Raw genomic sequence first — 12,789 nt, forward strand, 5'->3', positions numbered from 1 at the left:
TATATAAAAGAGTGTAATCAGGGATATAAACAATTTTTCTTCAACAGCAATACTGTTCTGAAGGATCATCAAAGGAAGACTGCAATAACTGGAAAGTTTTATAGACACTATAAAAATTGTTATATGTCAGTGGCACGTGGGTGGCTCAGGTGGTTAAGCGTCCAGCTTTGGTGCAGGTCATGATTTCATGGTTTGTGAGTTTGAGCCCTTCATCTGCACTGTGCTGTCACTGCAGATCCTGCTTAGAGTTCTCTCTCTCCCTCTCTCTCTCTCTACCTGTCCCCTACTCACTTGCCCTCTCTCTCAAAATAAATAAATAAGCTTAAAAAATTGTTATATGTCAGGTGTGATTTTGGTAATTTATTGCTTGCTTCTTCACCTCATAGTTTTAAGTCGTACACAGATAATTAAAACAGAACAGTTGATAAAATGCTAGGAGTGGGGAACAGAAGAAATTTCTTTTTAACTAAGTCACAAAGGGCAGGAAGGCAAGTTCAGGGAAGTGATCAAGGTGAGCAAAGGCTGGTCCAGGTGGAGAAAGTAGCAGACATGTACCATAAGTAAGAACCCTCCCTTTCTCCTATTTATTTATGTATTTTTTAAAATCATCAGTATGGGGGCACCTGGGTGGCTCAGTTGGTTAAGTGACAGACTTTGGCTTAGGTCATGGGCTTAGGTCATGATCTCACGGTTCACAGGTTCGAGCCCTGCATCGGGTTCTGTGCTGACAGCTCAGAGCCTGGAGCCTGCTTCCAATTCTGTGTCTCCTTCTCTCTCCGCCCCTCCCTTGCTTGTGCTCTCCCTCTCTCTCTCTCTCTCTCAAAAATAAATACATATCAAAAAAAAAAAAAAGAGAAAATCATCAGTATGGATTGATATATTATTTTTAGTAGTTTATCATTGTACTTAATATTTTGGTGCTCCAATTATACTGATTTGGCCAGTGGGACTCCCAAGTTCTTATAACATGCTCCATTTAGTCTTCCATTTTGTGAAAGAATACCATATCTTTGGGTAGAGCAGAGGAACACCAGGTAGAAACTATGCTCTCCAGCCTCCCTTGCAGCTAAGCATGGCCATGTGACTAGGTTCCGGCCAATAGGATGTGAACAAGAGTCATGTGTGCAAGGAGACAAAGTCACTACCCCAGGGATCTCTTTTTGTCAGACATGAGGTTAAGCCCACTTTTCGACCCCGAGGATGACTGCAATACCCCAGGAGATGGGGAGGTAACAAGGTGTTGGGAACTTGGGTCCTTGAATGATGGTATGAAACAGTGTTGACTTGCCAGCTCTGTGCCACTCACCTCTGGACAGCTTCAGAAGAAAAACTAGTTTCAGGCCCTCTATTTCATTATCTCTTTGTTATATCAATGTCACCCCAAAGTCTAATACAATGCTAAAAGACACAGCGATATGAAGTGGCAGGATGTATGCAGGGAAATCTTATAACTGGAACATCAAGAAATGGGTTGGGGAATGGTGGGAGGTGGGGCAGGAAAGGTTGGAAAGGCGAGATTCAGCACAGCTTTGTGTTCTAGAAAACTGTGGCCAGGTGTGATTTCTCATAACAGAGGAATGATGGGTTGTGTAGAGTCAGCCTTCGTCTTCATAGGCCTGCTGTGAGGTGTCTTCTCTTCTTCATTGTGAGTCCTGCCTCCAAAACAGCTGGCCATGCACTGTCATACGCCATGTGTCTGCTCTTCCTTCTAAGCCCCCAACTTCCCATTTTGTCATTTATCTTCCAGTTGATAGTTTCACATCATCCCTTGGATTTTCTTTGTGAACCAGCTGTCCTGTCCTGTCAACATCCTGCCTTGTCCCCCCCTTGCCTCTCCAGAGAACTCCACTGAATACACCACAGATCCTAGATCACAGTTTGCTGGAACACTCCGGAAATTTACCACCTTTTTGGCAAATCTGGCAGGTATTCTACTTCTAGGAAAAATTAAAGGAGAATTTTTCTGTCCATATTGAATTTTACTGCTGTGTTGTTAACAAACTCTCCCATACTTACCTTCTTGCGGGCTGTGGTTGACAATTTGGAAAACAATTTGTTCAGAGAAAATAAGGACTTTCAGAAATCCCATTTCCAATAAACAAGAAAGCAGTACTTCCCCCACCCCACCCCCTAGTTTTCTTATCAAACTCTTTAACCACTTCAATTCCAAGGACGCTCTATATACCCATCAGAACTCTTTCATTTGGTGATATTGAGCATCAGCTCTCTGTGCTTCCACAAAACTAAACATTCACTGCAGCTCTATGTAACTGATTGTTATATCCATCTTCCCTTCTACATTCACTTTCTGCTCTTCTCTACCCTGCTCTGTGCCCTGGGAGTCTGACCTGTGTGGACTGCATCAGTAGGTTCCTTCGCCCTCTGGTTTCCAGGTGGATTTGGCCAATGGGAGATCCTGGTGGGAGATCAGAGGGTGCAGAGAGAGTGTGGCCAGGGTGTTTGTTCTACACATCTCCCTCCCTGCTGGGTGGCCAGGGCTTGGCTGCAGAGTCGGGTACATCCCTCTACCAGAGGATCCGTCAGATCTGTACCAGGTGTCTATACAACTCTTCTCTGGACTTCAGGTTCTGGCAAATGCTCCCTCCCTTCATTTTTTTCTGACAGTCCTAGCCTTCCCACTACTACTCTTCATGGGGAGCTGTACCTTCCCTTGTTGGTTTCTCTACCTCTGCCCCCCACCTTTGTAGGTAGTCCCTTTATTACACTGTCCTCAATATCTAGTTTTGGTGTGCCATCTGTTTCCTACCAGAAAACTGACTGGTACGGTGATTAAGCTGGAATTGTATAAAATGCATCATAGCACATAGACAGTCAAAGGGACTAGGGCATCAGGTATATTCACTTGGTCTAAATGACCTGCTTTTTTTTCTTTAATGTTTATATATTTTGTTTTTGAGGGAGAGAGAGAGAGAGAGAGAGAGAGAGAGAGAGAGAGAGAGAGAGAGAGAGAGAGCACAAGCAGGGGAGGGGCAGAGAAAGACAGGGAGACACACAATCCAAAGCAGGCTCCAGGCTCTGAGCTGTCAGTACAGAACCAGACGCAGGGCTCAATCTGATGAACTGTGAGATCATGCCCTGAGCTAAAGTTGGATGCTTAACTGACTGAGCCACCCAGTCACCCCCTAAATGACCTGATTGTAACCAATGTCCCACCTTCATGTTATATATTTTTAGTCATTTCCTTTTTCTTAAGTTTATTTATTTTATTTTGAGAAAGAGATAGAGAGTGTGAGCAGGGGAGGGGCAGAGAGAGAGAAAGGGAGAGAGAGAATCCAAAGCAGGTCCACACTGTCAGCATGGAGCCTGATGCAGGACTCCAGCCTTTGAACCATGAGATCACAACCTGAGATGAAATCAAGAGTCAGATGCTTAACCAACTGAGTCACCCAGGTGCCCCATAAGTTTTCATTTCTTTAAAATGTTTATTTATTTTTGAGAGAGAGAGAGAGCCTGAGTAGGGGAGGAGCAGAGACAGAGGGGGACAGATGATCAGAAGCAGGCTCCATGGCTGACAGCAGTGAGTCCCATACGGGTCTGGAAGTCATGAATGCTGAGATCACGACCTGAGCTGAAGTCCAATGCTCAACTGACTGATCCACCCAGGTGCCCCTAATTTTAGTCATTTCTTTAGGTCAGAGAACTAGTTTGTCCATCTTAACATGGGCTTGGTACTGGAATGAGTGCTTCTACAGGCAGAGGGAGCAAATGTCTCTTCCCTACAGGGTGCTTTTCTTCCCCCCTCCCCCCAAGGAACTTTGCCAGGCCTCCACCCCCTCCCCACCTCTTTCCCTCTCTATCTCCATCTTTGTCTCTCTCTCTCTCTCTCTCTCTCTCTCTCTCTCTCTCATCTGTATGTGTATAGACACATACATATGTGTGTATGAATATAAAATTCTGTTTTCTGAACGAATTGAAGGTAATTTACATTATGGCACTTTACCTTTAAATACTTCAGTGCATATTTCCTAAGAATAGAATATTCTCTTACATAACCACAGTACAGTTATCAACTTCATAACTTTACATTGATATAATATTTTTATCTAATCTGCTGGCATCCAGTTTCCAATTTTGTCAGTTGATCTAATCATGTTCTTCTTAGCGCCTCATCCACACAGGATTCTGTCTAGGGTCGTATATTGCATTTAGTTGCATGCTCTTTTAATTTCCTTTAATCTGAAACACTTCCACAACCTTTTGTATGACATTGACATTTTGAAAAGTAGAGTCCCACCCTCCCACACATGCACCTTTCTTTTTAAAAATAGAACAGTCCTCATTTTGTGTTTGTCTGATGTTTCTTCACGATTAGATTGGGGTTATACATTTCCAGCCATAATGCTGAACTGGTAAGCTTGTGTCCTTGGTGGGGCACCATATCGAGAGGCACACAATGTTCGCTGGTGAAAGTAATTCTGATCCCTGTGGAATAACTCTTAGGTTTTATTTTCTCCCCTGAACTAATAAGCAGTCTGTGGGGGAGACACTTTAAGGCACGTGAGTGTCCTACTCCTCACCAAAATCTCCCCCTGGATTCAGCATCCATTGGTGTTTCTTGTTGACCTAATTTTTACTCCGTGGCTGCAAAATGATGATTTTCCTCCCCAGCACTCCCTGGGCATCAGCCATTTGCTCCTTAGTATTCTACTGTAAGCAGAATAATCTTCTCCTCTATTTACTTATATATTCTTAAAATATCATTGATATGGATGGATGTACTCCCATTTTTCAATAGTTTAGTATCATACTTAATATTTGGTGCTCCAATTGTATGCAGTTTAGCCAATGGGATGCCTTTGAGCTGTCTCCCAAGGCCATTATATGTCATGTGCACTTTTTTCTGACTTAATACCATGTTCCAGGCTCATCTTACATCTCCCCTGCCCTAGACTTGGAACCAGCCATTTTTCTGAGTGGTCCTGGTCCCCTCCTTTTTAAAAAACTTTTTTTGTGTGTGTTTATTTATTTCTGAGAGAGAGAGAGAGAGAGAGAGAACGGGGGAGGGGCAGAGAAAGAGGGAGACCCAGAATCTGAAGCAGGCTCCAGGCTCTGAGCTGTCAGTACAGAGCCCTATGTGGGGCTTGAACTTGTGAACTGCGACATCATGACCTGAGCTGAAGTTGGATGCTTAACTGACTGAGCCACCCAGGCGCCCCTTTCCTGGACCCTTTTTGAGGGCAATGTCAGAAAGCACTGTCTGGGCACTGACCATAACAAGCTATAGAAATGATCCCTGGAAGGATAGTCTTACCTGGGCACTAACTGAACTCATTGCTGCTTCTGGGGTGTCTGCTTCTTGGAGCTTTTAGCAGGCGGAACTAGGAAACATAGGCATTTATGTGCACTTACTCATATGCATCCGCACACATCAACTTCATACACAGGCATATAAACATGTATATACGGACACATGTAACATTTTAGAAATCCTCAGTTTGCGCAGTCCCTCCGATTCCCAGCCATTCTCAGAGTCCTTTCTTGCCCCGCCATTCTATTTTTGCATGACTCTTCTTGCACAGTGAGAACCCTGCAAAATCAGCACATTTATTCTTTTGCTCAATTCTATACTGCATCTAAAATATTTTCCAAATTGTTCCACCCATACCACTAAATTTAACAAATCTACCATATTTGTTAGGGCTCTCCAGAGAAACAGAACAAATAGGATGTGGGGTGAGACAAGAGAGAAAGGGAGAAAGGGAGAGACTTATTTAAAGTAGTTGGCACATGGGGAGCCTGGGTGGCTCGGTTGGTTAAGCATCTGACTCTTGATTTTGGCTCAGGTCTTAATTGATCTCATGGTTTGTGGGTTTGAGCCCTGTGTGGGGCTCTGTGCTGGTGGTATGGAGCCTGCTTGGGATTCTCTCTCTCTCCCCCCCTCTCTCTGCCCCTTCCATGCCTCTCTCTCTCAAAATAAAAAAATAAACTTAATAAAAAAAGTAGTTGGCACATAAGATTGTGGAACCTGCAAATTCAAAATATGCAGGAAAGAAAGAAAGAAAGAAAGAAAGAAAGAAAGAAAGAAAGAAAGAAAGAAAGAAAATGAAGGAAAGAAAGAAAGAAAAAAAGAAAAAGAGAAAGGGGTGCCTGGGTGGCTCAGCCGGTTGAGCGTCCAACTTTGGCTCAGGTCATGATCTCACGGTTCATGGGTTTGAGCCCCACATCTGGCTCTGTGCTGATAGCTCAGAGCCTGGAGCCTGCTTGGGGTTCTGTGTCTCCCTCTCTCTGCCCCTCCCCCACTCATGCACTCTCTTTCTCTCTCTCACAAAAATAAATAAACATTAAAAAAATTCAAAATATGCAGGACAAGCCAACAGGCTAGAGACTCAAGGAAATGCTGATGTTGCAGCTTGAATCAGAATTCCTTCCTCTTTGGAGGACTTCAGTCTTTTTCTCTTAAGTCCTTCAGCTGATTGGGTGAAGCCCACCCACAGTAGGGAGGCTAATTTGCTTTACTCAAAAATGTATGGATTGAAATGTTAATCTCATGTAAAAAACACCTTCACAATGACATCTACACTGATGTTTGACCACATCTCTGGGTACTATGGCCTAGCTATGTTGACACAGAAATGGAACCATCATGTTTACTAAGAAAAAGAAAACTCTTTTCACAAAGGTATCTCAAAGAGAAGCTTGGTATATGACATAGAGGAATTGGGAGCGCCCTTATTTAAAGTGTGAGGGAAGAACCCTCCCCCCACCCCCCCGTTTTCCTGGCCTCGCTTGCCCTGGATCCCCTAGAGCTCTGTGCAGCCCAGATTGAAAACTACTGCTTTAGCCCAAAGGAATCTATAATAAGGGAACTGAAGGCAGGATCACTGGGGAAGGAATCCCTTTAGGACAAGGGGACAGGGAAGAGGCCTTTTGGGTCCCTCAAGTCACACCTCATCTACACCTCCCCACTGTGAGACAACTCTCATCCACAACTCTGTTTCTTTGCTTCTTTTCCCTTGTTAGGAGCCACACCGAACAAGCTCTTTTCAAATTCTCCTCTCCCCCACCAACCCCTCCCCCCACCAACCCCTCCCCCCACCTCCCACCATTGTACATTTCCTCTTAGCCCTATAAGGCAAAGTAATACTATTGAATTTTTTTTTTCTTCTTAAGTCCAGCAGATGGAGAGTCGCTGCTGATATGAGGGATTCCCTAGGAAATTTTGTTATCTGAATGTACATGGTTATGGTACTCCTCAGATAAATGTTTCTCTCTTGGGTCAGGAAAAGTATTCCAGATAACCATGCCTCCCACAGCCCAGATCTTGTGCTTATCTGTTTTGTGTGACTGTGTTCATTTTGCTTCAGAAGCATTTTATTCTGCTGAGACAGTGGGGAGCAGCTGTTTGATCCTTGGCCGAAGATAACCCTGGAAAGGTTCTATCTTACATGCTGGGAAATCAGAGTGAAATGGCCATTCACAGAATCCTTGAGAGAGAGGAAGGTCTTGGTTTCAGCCTAAAAGACGTCATCGAGTGCCATGCACACACCCGCTCACCGGGCAAGATTCTTAAATGCACGGTGTGTGAAGGGACTTGTTGGATCTCATGGGGGAAACATGTGCTTCATCCCCTGTACGTCCATGGTCACTGTATAGGGCTCATGGTCATAACCCAGGCTGCAGCTGTTCCGTATCTGAGGCGGGAGAGTGGCTTGTGGTGGGCAGTCTGTGCCAGGGCATTCCGCAGGGCCCTGGAACACTGCAGGCATGTCTGCCTTTGTCACAGGCAGTGACGTGCTTGGGGAAAAAGAGGGGCAGAAATGGAGGAGAGTAGAGAGCTAAGGAGAACTCCACCAGCTGCGGAGAAGGTGAGGGGCGAGGGGTCGATGGTAGAACACATTTCCCAGGCGCATGCCCCTCTGTTCACTGCCCTGAGGAGCAGCAGGTAGAGCAACGTCTGCAATCCAGATTCAGGACATCTCTTCCCCGATTGACATTCTTCAGGAAAAGGTCCAAACTTGCTTCTAGTCCATGCTGTCCAGCCCGATTCTAGGAACCTTTCCAGTCCCTTCTATACACATAAATGATACGTGTCTCCCTCATCAGACTGCCCTCTGTTCCCCAGGCAAACTCTCTTCCCTTGCGATGTCACGGCTTTGTGTTATGCCTTCACCTCCCATCATGTCCTTCTGCGTTCTCATCTGCCAGGTGTCTCTTCTCCACGGCCCAGTTCAGACCTCACCTGTTCTGCAGCACCCTCCCTGACTTCCTTTCCCTAATCTTCTCTGTGTTCCATGGCACCCTGGGCATGGTTCTCCCACAGCTGTAATTATTCATTACTGCATCTGCCTGGTTCCTCGTGTACGCATGCATTTGTCAGGTGACGCCCTGAGACTTGAAGCCTGTTTTCTTACCTGGTTCCACTCAGCCTGACCCTGCGCCCTGCTGTGTTCACAGCCCAGGTTCTAAAGAATCTTCTCTTCTGTAGCTCATGCTGACTCAGTGTCCTGCTGGGGACCCCCATGGCTCCTGACTCCCTACCTTGCCCTCCTTCTGTGGCCTCGTACTTTTGTCCTAGATCCGTGGCTGGGCATCTTCGCTCCAGGACTAAGCACGCATTTTAGTTCCCATTCGCACTTGCCCTTTGGTTGTGATTGTTTTTGTCTCTTCCAGGTAACAACTGTGGTCATTCCCATCTGGCCGCAGCATCAGCCTCCCCTTCTGTTGGGAGTGGGGGTGCCGATCCCAAAGACAGAAGCCAGGCACCAGCACACTGTCAGCACTAAGGTGCGAGATAGCACCGTAACTTTCTTTGTACACTGACCCCAGCACAAGGTCTGCCATATAGGAAGGGGTCACTGCTCAATGAATAGTAAATACGTAAACCCTGATACTCTTATATGGTATTTATTTAACATAAAAGCCTGTTGATAGTACTTACCTCAGGGGAGTGACTGTAGAGGGCTTAGGGGAGAAGAGAGAAATTTAAATTTTCAATTTTAAACCCTTTTCCACTGTTAGGATGATTTTTTTTAAACCATAGATATGTTTTAATCAAAACCAAGTAATACTAAGTGAGATAACCATATCACCAACATGATGCCTATACTTCGTGTATTTGCTAGGGCTCCCGTAAGAAACACTGGTGGCTTCAACAATAGAAACGTATTTTCCCACAGTTCTGGAGGCTGGAAAGCTGAGACTGAGTCAGCAAGGTTGGTTTTTCTGAAGCTCCTCTCCTTGACTTGCAGGTTGCTGTCTTCTTCCTGTGTTTTCACGTGGTCTTCCCTCAGTGCGTGCCTGTGCTCAAATCTATTCTTATAAGCACAGCAATCATATTGGATGAGGGCTCACCCTTATCACCCCATTAAAGACCCCGTCACCAAACACAGTCACATTCTGAGGTACTGGGGGTTAGGATGTCAACCTATGAATTTTGGGATACCAATAGGTATTAATCACCACCAGTGGACAGCAGGTGTGGGGGTTACCATAAAGTCTCCTCCTGCCTCTAGCCTGCCCTGTTTTGCCATCAAGAACAATAGGACTCACTACCTCCCTGCTCCCTAAAAGATCATTCGGTAGGTCTCTGTAGTTCCGATGGAACTAAGCCAGGCTCCCTAGAAGATCATTCCGTAGGTCTCTCTAGTTCCCATGGAACTAAGCCAGGCTCCCTAGATCATTCTGTAGGTCTCTCTAGTTCCGATGGAACTAAGCCAGGCTCCCTAGAAGATCATTCCATAGGTCTCTCTAGTTCCCATGGAACTAAGCCAGGCTCCCTAGAAAATCATTCCGTAGGTCTCTCTAGTTCCCATGGAACTAAGCCAGGCTCCCTAGAAAATCATTCCGTAGGTCTCTCTAGTTCCCATGGAACTAAGCCAGTCTCCCTAGATCATTCCGTAGGTCTCTCTAGTTCCAATGGAACTAAGCCAGGCTCCCTAGAAGATCATTCCGTAGGTCTCTCTAGTTCCCATGGAACTAAGCCAGGCTCCCTAGAAGATCATTCCGTAGGTCTCTCTAGTTCCAATGGAACTAAGCCAGGCTCCCTAGAAGATCATTCCATAGGTCTCTCTAGTTCCGATGGAACTAAGCCAGGCTCCCTAGAAGATCATTCTGTAGGTCTCTCTAGTTCTGTTGGAACTAAGCCAGGTGGATGTTCAGGTAGACACACATACTGTTCTCCATTCTGGCTGTGTCCATAATCCCTAGGAAGGCTTACACATTCTGATGCTAGCCTCCCTCCTTCAGAGATTCTGATGTGATTGATCTGAGAAATATCTGGGACATTACTGTTTTTAGAGCTGCCCAGGGGACTCTAGTGTGCAGCCAAGGCCGAAAGTCATGGATATAGACTCTCTCAGGTCTATGGAAATGGGTAGAATTTCAAGATAAAGGCAAGTGCTGCTGTGCTCTCTCTGTTATAGGTGATGATTTGAGGCAGGTGGAAGCCAAGATTGCACAGGATTTTGAGGCAGAGCTTTAAAGTCATTTCTAGAGTTGGTCAAAGCAGTTTCTTTATAAAGAGTAAATAATGGAAACCCAGAAATTCATTTTATATTGCTAACACTTGGCAATAAAATCATAGATACTTGATAAAAAGTTTTGAATAAGTAAACAAGGAGGTGAGTGAACACGTGAATGCATGAATGGTCACTGTCCAAAATGAAATACTCGTTGTTAATTCTTTTATAATAGAGTCTTCTGGGTATGAAGTCCTTGGGTGATTCTGAATAAACAGGTTTTCTTTTCATCTCCCCTTTTCTACACATCTAAAGACCACCATTATAATGTCATTAGACAGTTTCCAAGGCCATCAATTATGTAACAGCTTTCCTTAATTTGTAACTTTCCCGCAGGCATAGCCATGGTGTTGGGCAGCTTCCTGGGTCAAGAAGTACAGTCTCTGCACTTTCTACTCCTTCTACTTGCAGTTTCTTACTTTTATTTTTATTTTTATTTCTTAATGTTTTATTTTATTTTTAAAAGACACAGAGAGAGGGAGAGGGAGAGAGAGAGGGAGAGAATGAGTGGGGAGGGACAGAGAAAGAGGGAGACACAGAATCTGAAGCAGGCTCCAGACTCTGTCAGCATAGAGCCTGACGTGGGGCTCAAACTCATGAGCTGTGAGAACATGACCTGAGCCAAAGTCAGACACTTAACCAACTGAGCCACCCACGCACCCCTCTTTTTCTCTCTCTCTTTCTTTCTTTCTTTCTTTCTTTCTTTCTTTCTTTCTTTCTTTCTTTCTTTCTTTCTTTCTTTCTTTCTTTCATGTTTATTTATTTTTGAATCAGAGAGCGAGAGAGAGAGAGAGAGAGAGAGAGAGCATGAGCCAGGGAAGAGGAGAGAGAAATGGAGATAGAGGACCTGAAGCAGTTCTGTGCTGACAGCAGAGAGCCTGATTTGGGGATCAAACTCACCAACCCTGAGATCATGGCCTGAGCCAAGCTGAACGCTTACCTGACTGAGCCACCCAGGAGCCCTCTACTTGCACTTTCTTGAGCCTAAACTCTCCTCTGATTTCTGTCTACTCTGGGATGCTCTTCAGAAGTTATAAATTTTGTGTCTGCTAAGGATTTTCATCACAGCTTTACTCCTTCTCAACTAGTGAAGCAACTGATACCCAACCTTTTTGAGAAATAATAGAAATGAATCTTTTAATGAGAATGTACTCCAAGCCAGACAGGGGACTAAACTCTTTATCCCATTCTCAAAATGACCTTATTCTGTGGATCCTACTACTGTTTTCATTTTACAAATGTGAAGACTGAGGTTCAGGTTTCAGAGTTTACCCAAGGTCACACACAGAAGTTGTCAGAGTCAGGATTCAAATCGAGACTGTGGTCTGTGCCCTTAGCCACCGCAATATATCCTTTATAAAGTTTAAAAAAAAAAAAAAAAGAACCCACATACAGTTATAACTTTATTAATTTGGTTTATAAACAACAGAGTCACAAATTATTACGGATACAGTTGACAGACCATGGATTCACAAAGCCCTGGGAAGGGTCATTCACAGTAGTTTAAGAATCTTCGTTAGAATGTTGACTTAGGACTGGGCTATTGTTATGCAACAGATTTACCTATCAATGTACAAACATACTGGTGTGGCTCACCCCACACTAGTTGATTTTTGTTAGCTTGACTCCCAGCAGGAACTAGAGAGCTTGTAATTTTACATACGATGAGATACCACTTCACACCCAGTAGAATGGCTGACATGATATACACCTGCTAACAATTCCAAGTGTGGATGAGGATGCAAAGGAACCAGAACTTACGCTTTGCTGATGGGCAGCACATGCCATATCATGGAGTCATCTGACTTTTTCAACCATGTCCATGTCCAATTTTGATAAATATCTATTGCTTTAATTCTCCGCAGGAACATTTTATAAAACAAAAGCCTCATGATCATTTTGATAGCTCATGTAAAAAGCATTAGAGAGAACTGGACAAAAATTTTCCCGACAAAAGTCTTTTAGAAAACTAATAAAAGAAGAAATATGCTTAGCTCGATTAAGGGCTTCTACTGAAACTGACCAATAACATCATCAGTAATCATGGATAGTGAAAAGCGTTTCATGAAAAATCAGGAACAGAACAAAATAACCACTATCACTATATCTATTTTATAATACAGGTTTTTTTAATTTTTAAAGTTGATTTATTTATTTTGAGAGAGACAGAGAGAGCATGAAAGGGCAGAAGGACAGAGAGAGAGAGAGTGAGAGAGAATCCCAAGCAGGTTCCCCACTGTCAGCACAGAGCCCAATGCGGGGCTGCAGCTCAGGAACTGTGAGATCATGACTTGAGCCAAAACCAAGAGTC

This window comes from Neofelis nebulosa, chromosome 3, assembly GCF_028018385.1.
Source record: "Neofelis nebulosa isolate mNeoNeb1 chromosome 3, mNeoNeb1.pri, whole genome shotgun sequence".
In the NCBI taxonomy this organism is placed as follows: domain Eukaryota; kingdom Metazoa; phylum Chordata; class Mammalia; order Carnivora; family Felidae; genus Neofelis; species Neofelis nebulosa.